This window comes from Oncorhynchus tshawytscha, linkage group LG13 (genome assembly GCF_018296145.1).
Source record: "Oncorhynchus tshawytscha isolate Ot180627B linkage group LG13, Otsh_v2.0, whole genome shotgun sequence".
In the NCBI taxonomy this organism is placed as follows: domain Eukaryota; kingdom Metazoa; phylum Chordata; class Actinopteri; order Salmoniformes; family Salmonidae; genus Oncorhynchus; species Oncorhynchus tshawytscha.
Window position 1 is genome coordinate 51355584 of NC_056441.1, and position 7500 is coordinate 51363083.

Sequence of the window (7500 nt, forward strand, 5' to 3'; positions counted from 1 at the left end):
CAAGTAACACACACACACACACACACACACACACACACACACACACACACACACACACACTTATATAACGAAAGCAAGGGAGAAGGAATGTAGAGAAGGGGCAGTGGAAAGGAGGGGTAAAGGTAAGGGGGTTTGGGAGGGCGGGTATTAGAACCCAATGGCTGATATTGAAAAGTAGACAGGCACCTCTTACGTTTATGCGCGCTTGGTACTCGGCGCTACCGGCCGAGTTGCGTGCGGCGCAGCGATACACCCCTCCGTCGCGGATCTCCGGGCTGCTGACGTTGACGTGGGACACGGTGGAGCCGTCCGACAGCGTGTACTGGCTGGCCCTCACCCGAGACGGGTCCCTGGCCACAGCCTCATCATCCAGAGTCCAGGTGATGGTGGGGGGAGGGGCGCCTTTAGCAGCACACATGAGGGAGAAGGGTTCCCCTGGGACCACCACTCGCTCACTGAAGGAGGACACGATACGGGGCGTACCATCTGAGGAAGAAGGGATGGAGAGGGGGGAGAGGTTAGAGGCTAGGTATGGGGTCATTTCTGATGCACGAACACGTGCAACACACACACACACACACACACACACACACACACACACACACACACACACACACACACACACACACACACACACACACACACACACACACACACAACCCCAACCCACGCCTTTAACTCACACACACATTCCTTACCCTCCAGCAGTATGATGGAGAAGTCCTGTGCGGTCTGGCCCTTGCGGGTGGCGAAGCACTGGTAGGCTCCCGAATGTCTCTTCTGGGCAGCGGAGATGAACAGGGTCTCATTGTGGGCCCCCTGGATGGAGAAGTGCTGGTCGGGGAGGACGGGTTCTGTGTTGCGGTACCAGGACAGGGTGAAGTGGGGAGAACCCTGCACGGAACACGACAGAATCACTGTGCTGCTGATGCCCGTCTTCAGGTTCTTAGGAGATAGAGTCACTCTCAACGGCTCTTTGGAGAAAAGGAGGGAAGGAGAGGGAGAGAGAGGGGAGACGGAGAGAGAGGGGAATGGATGGAGGGAGGGAGGGAGGTAGAGAGAGAGAGAGAAAGGGAAGGAGGGAAAAGGCGGTATAATTATTTGTAAAGTTAAATTACATAACTTCAGTTAGTAAATAAGTTAATGAAGTAGTTTTTCTCCAAAAAATGTAAGGGCAGATCCCCCTTATTCAAGGGTACATCACTTAAAATATATTTTATAAGTGCAATACAATGTTCTGGTACAAAATGGCTGCCGTTTGTTCATCACCCAGGTGAGTGCTGCAGTACAGTACAGAGGAGGCTGGTGGGAGGCGCTATAAGAGGACGGGCTCATTGTAATGACTGGAATGGAATAAACAGAACAGTACCAAACAAGCACATGGAAACAACGTCTTTGACTCCCTTCAAATTGATTCTATTACAGCCATTACAATGAGCCCGTCCTCCTACAGCTCCTCCCACCAGCCTCCTCTGGTACAGTACATACTGGCAGTGGAGTCGGGGTACACCGGGGTACGCCTAGAGATGTGGTGAAAACCAACTACGCTGACAGAGATGGCCGCCTCGCTTCGCGTTCCTAGGAAACTATGCAGTATTTCGTTTTTTTACGTTATTTCTCACATTGCTACCCCAGGTAATCTTAGGTTTCATTACATACAGTCGGGAGGAACTACTGAATATAAGAGCAACGTCAACTCACCATCATTACGACCAGGTATACGACTTTCCCGAAACGGATCCTGTGTTTTGCCCACCACCCAGGACAATGGATCGGATCCCAGCCGGTGAACCAAAACAATGTCGCCGTAAAAGGGGCAAACGAAGCGATCTTATGGTCAGGCTCCGGAGACGGGCACATCATGCACCGCTCCCTAGCATACTACTCGCCAAAGTCCAGTCTCTTGACAACAAGGTTGATGAAATCCGAGCATGGGTAGCATTCCAAAGAGACATAAGAGACTGTAACGTTCTTTGCTTCACGGAAACATGGCTCACTCGGTGCAGCCAGCTGGTTTCTTCACGCATCGCGCCGACAGAAACAAGCATCTTTCTGGTAAGAAGAGGGGCGGGGGGTATGCCTTATGATTAACGAGAGGTGGTGTGATCATATCAACATACAGGAACTCAAGTCCTTCTGTTCACCTGACTTCCGCGACGCATATAAGGCCCTCCCCCGCCCTCCTTTCGGAAAAGCTGACCACGACTCTTGCTTCCAGCCTACAGACAGAAACTAAAACAGGAAGCTCCCGCGCTCAGGTCTGTTCAACGCTGGTCCGACCAATCGGATTCCACGCTTCAAGACTGCTTCGATCATGTGGATTGGGATATGTTTCGCATTGCGTCCAACAACAACATTGACGAATACGCTGATTCGGTGAGCGAGTTCATTAGAAAGTGCATTGCCGATGCACGTCACTGCAGCCGACGTGAGTAAAACATTTAAACGTGTTAACCCTTGCAAGTCTGCAGGCCCAGACGGCATCCCCAGCCGCATCCTCAGAGCATGCGCAGACCAGCTGGCTGGTGTGTTTACGGACATATTCAATCAATCCTTATCCCAGTCTCCTGTCCCCTCATGCTTCAAGAGGGCCACCATTGTTCCTGTTCCCAAGAAAGCTAAGGTAACTGAGCTAAACGACTACCGCCCGTAGCACTCACTTCTGTCATTATGAAGTGCTTTGAGGGGCTAATCATGGACCATATCACCTCCACCCTACCTGACACCCTAGACCGACTCCAATTTTCTTACTGCCCCAATAGGTCCACAGACGACGCAATCGCAACCACACTGCACACTGCCTTATCCCATCTGGACAAGAGGAATACCTACGTGAGAATGCTGTTCATCGACTACAGCTCAGCTCGACTCAAGCTCGAGACCCTGGGTCTCGACCCCGCCCTGTGCTACTGGGTACTGGACTTCCTGACGGGCCGCCCCCAGGTGGTGAGAGTAGGTAACAACATTTCCACCCCGCTGATCCTCAACATTGGGGCTCCACAAGGGTACATTCTGAGCCCTCTCCTGTACTCCCTGTTCACCCACGACTGCGTGGCCATGCACGCCTCCAACTCAATCATCAAGTTTGCGGACGACACTACAGTGGTAGGCTTGATTACCAACAAGGACGAGACGACCTACAGGGAGGAGGTGAGGGCCCTCGGAGTGTGGTGTCAGGAAAATAACCTCACACTCAACGTCAACAAAACAAAGGAGATGATCGTAGACTTCAGGAAACAGCAGAGGGAGCACTCCCCTATTCACATCGACGGGACAGTAGTGGAGAAGGTAGTAAGTTCCTTGGGGTACACATCACGGACAAACTGAATTGATCCAGCCACACAGACAGCGTTGTGAAGAAGACGCAGCAGCGCCTCTTCAACCTCAGGAGGCTGAAGAAATTCGGCTTGTCACCAAAAGAACTCACAAACATTTACAGATGCATAATCGAGAGCATCCTGTTGGGTTGTATCACCGCCTGGTATGGCAACTACTCCGCCCACAACCGTAAGGCTCTCCAGAGGGTAGTGAGGTCTGCACAACGCATCACCGGGGGCAAACTACCTGCCCTCCAGGACACCTACACCACCCGATGTCACAGGAAGGCCATAAAGATCATCAAGGACAACAACCACCCTAGCCACTGCCTGTTCACCCTGCTATCATCCAGAAGGCGAGGTCAGTACAGGTGCATCAAAGCTGGGACCGAGAGACTGAAAAACAGCTTCTACCTCAAGGCCATCAGACTGTTAAACAGCCACCACTAACATTGAGTGGCTGCTGCCAACATACTGACTCAACTCCAGCCACTTTAATAATGGAAATTGATGTAAAAAACAATGCCACTTAATATAATGTTTACATACCCTACATTACTCAACTCATATGTATATACTGTACTCGATACCATCTACTGCATCTTGCCTATGCCGTTCTGTACCATCACTGATTCATATATCTTTATGTACATATTCTTTATCCCTTTATACTTGTGTGTATAAGGTAGCAGTTGTGGAATTGTTAGGTTAGATTACTCATTGGTTACTACAGCATTGTCGGAACTAGAAGCACAAGCATTTCGCTACACTCGCATTAACATCTGCTAGCCATGTGTATGTGACAAATAAAATGTGATTTGATTTGATAAATAATCCTCTCCCTTGACTGGACTATGTAGCCCGAGGTAGCGAGACGGAGAGGAGGGTACAGATGTTCCTTGCAGAGAGGTAGAGAGAAGATCTCTTCAACTCTCTAATCTTGAAACGGTTCAAAATCGTAGAGTTTGGGTGTGTAAGGGGGTCCACGTTTACTTGTCTGAGCGTAATGTGCACGTTCCATGTGCCTGTGAATATCAGACACCCAGAGAAACTGACAGAGAGACAGAGAGGGAGCGAAAATGTCAATGAGCAATAAGGCAGCTGGTGTTACGTGCTGGGGACTACTGTGTGTGTGTATGTGTGTGTGTGTGTGTGTGTGTGTGTATGTGTATGTGTGTGTGTGTGTGTGGTGTGTGTGTGTGTGTGTGTGTGTGTGTGTGTGTGTGTGTGTGTGTGTGTGTGTGTGTGTGTGTGTGTGTGTGTGTGTGTGTATGAGTGTCCCACCTCCCCTGCCGTGTCAGGTAGGGTTTGTGTGAGTTCACCATGATGTGCCCTACGGCCAAACGGACCAACTTCCACTACCCCCATCCTCGCTCGTCCTCACCACTCTCTCCTTCCTTCCTTCCCCCCCCTCTCCTCTACATCACCATCCCATTTGTGTCTCTGTCTAGTCTCTCCAGATCTTTCGTCCCCCAAACAATACCCCCTCCTCCTCCCCTCTCCTCCTCCTCCCCTCTCCTCCTCTTCCCCTCTCCTCAGCTCCCAGTGACACACAGGGGAAGCTGCCCCTTCGGAACGCCCAGTGTTCCCTCCTGTCACCATGGCCACGCTCGGCATGGGTTCCCGAGAGGCCCGAAACGGAGCGGGCAGGAGGGGAGCGAGGTGTCCCTGGAGATCAGGATCAAACTCATCCCAGAGGTGGGTTGTGGCGAGGTGACAGGGGGCAAGGACACAGCCAACAGAGCTTAAACGATCCCCTCATCACTTCCCCTCATCCCGATCAATCCCTCTCTCTCCTGGTTTAAACACCTCCGTCGGAAAGGCTGAAGGTGCAACACTGTTCTAAGTGTAAACGTGGTTGCATTCAGTCACGGGACGGAGCTACAGGATGATAGTGTTGTTGTATTACAATCTAGTCCCAGATGGCCAGGACACAACATCTCCTTAGTATATTTCTCTGCGGTCCGATAGCACCAAACCTACACACAAGGCTTCTTCTGATACTGGATACACCTACGTAGTCCAAGGCACCAAACTGACCAATGAAAAGTCAGCCAAAACACATCCCAATTAACGTGTCCACCAATTTTTTTATATATATATATTTTTTATTAAGGGATTTTAAAATGTCAAACGTTTTACAATGACTGTGATATGTGGTTGTCTTACCTAGCGACCGTAAGATGAATGCACTAACTTTAAGTCGCTCCGGATAAGAACATTTGCTAAATGACTAAAAAGTCAAATGTCAATATTAATTTGTATCCTGTTAATATTGCGTGTGACTTGTGCATTTAGGCCACTATGTGCAGAGCGACAAATCTACAGGCCTTCGTCCCAAACAACAAACTGTTCCGATAACGTGGGGTGAACCAGGAACTAGTACAGGGACGTGTGACCTGTGACTCACCGATGACGTTGAGATGACCGGTCACCTCTTTAGAGCCGAAGCTGTTGGTGACCTCACAGATGTAGTTGCCGCTGTCGCCCAGACGCAGGTCGCTGACCGTCAGGCCCGTGAGACGGCGCGTCCAGCGGGAGTCGGCGGGCAACGGGCGCCCGTCCTTCAGCCAGCGGATGGTGGGGTTGGGGTAGCCCGAGGCGATGCAGGGCAGCTCCACATTATGCCCCACCTGGACCTCTCCGGACTGGAAACTGTCCAACACTGAGGGGTGGACTCCGTAGGGTCTGGGGGAGGGGAGGGGGTAGAAATACTGATATTGATCATGCTGCTATTGACTCCAAGTAATATACTGCGAAGACATATTCAAGGAAAGGAAACAAAGATAACAATAACCCATGTACTGCAAGACAGTCTTGCACCAATAGACAGAAAAGCACTTACCCACACACACACACACCAGTGGCGGTCGTTGCTGTTTAAGAGGGAGGACGATTTCAAGAAGAGATGTATGAGAATGGCCTTATTTCTATTACAGCATATTAGATGACTGTCATTCATATTCCATTCACCCAGTTCAATGTAACATCAATAGGTTTAGACTACTTGATGATACTGACATGTTCTCTATACCCATCACGAGGTTGCTACAACCTAGCCTATGAATGAAAGTTTACAACATAGAGACACATGAGACACATGGACAGACAGGGACACATTCAATACCGCCTTGCACACTCTTGCCTGCATCTAGTTGATCTAGGGTGTAATTATTTGTCCAACAGTTGCAAACAAGAATTTCTATTGGACAAATTCAGGTATGTTTATCCCCAATTCGTTCCGTTTGCTTCCGCTTAAGAAACGTTTTTCAACAGAATTGGCGGAATGAATACACCCTTGATCACAAGTAAACACAGTTCACTTTCATAGCAGCCACGTTGTATTCCTTCTCGCATCTATGTGCTCTCCTCCTCTCATCTTTTCCCTTCGCAAGTGGACTTGCACAACACATCAGCTGTATGTGACCAAGCAAAAAAAAATACTACACACTGCCTACATAATTTTTGCCATATTAGCTAATGTAACGTCATTGTCAACATAGCTAATAGAACTAACACATTTGTAAACTCGCTACAATCATGCAGTAAGTTTACAGTGTACAGCCAGTAAGCAGTTTATCACTTACACCGGTGGGCCCCGGTGGCAATACATTTGTAAAACCAAAAGCTTACCTTGACTTGGAAGAGCTCCAGTGTTGTGTTTGATAGTCATAGCAAGCTAGGTAACATATTATCCCTCTGTTAGAGCAGTGTGTTTGAGTAGGTTAAACTAGCTAGCTGCATTTGCTAGCTAAGTAAGTGAAATGATCTCTCACTCTTGCTTCTCCTTCATTTTGGAAGAAATTAATTGGTTCAAAACCTTTTCTCTCTTTGGGTCAACTACTCACCACATTTTATGCACTGCAGTGCTAGCTAGCTGTAACTTATGCCTTCAGTACTAGATTCATTCTCTGATCCTTTAATTGGGTGGATAACATGTCAGTTCATGCTGCAAGAACTCTGATAGGTTGGAGGATGTCCTCCGGGAAGTTGCCATAATTACTGTGAAAGTCTATGGAAGGGGGTGAGAACCAGGATCCTCCTAGGTTTTATCAATGTAGAGGAGGACGGAAGCTAGCTGTCCTCTGGCTACACCATGGTGCTATCCTACAGAGTGCTGTTGAGGCTACTGCAGACCTTCATTGCAAATTATTTGGTGACATGATTATATTTAGTAGAGTTT

The 7500-nt window shown here is 48.9% G+C and overlaps 1 pseudogene; it reads right to left on the reverse strand.

The window, feature by feature from the left end:
- LOC112266058 overlaps positions 1 to 7500 on the reverse strand; it is a 147698-nt pseudogene that overhangs the window by 40594 nt on the left and 99604 nt on the right.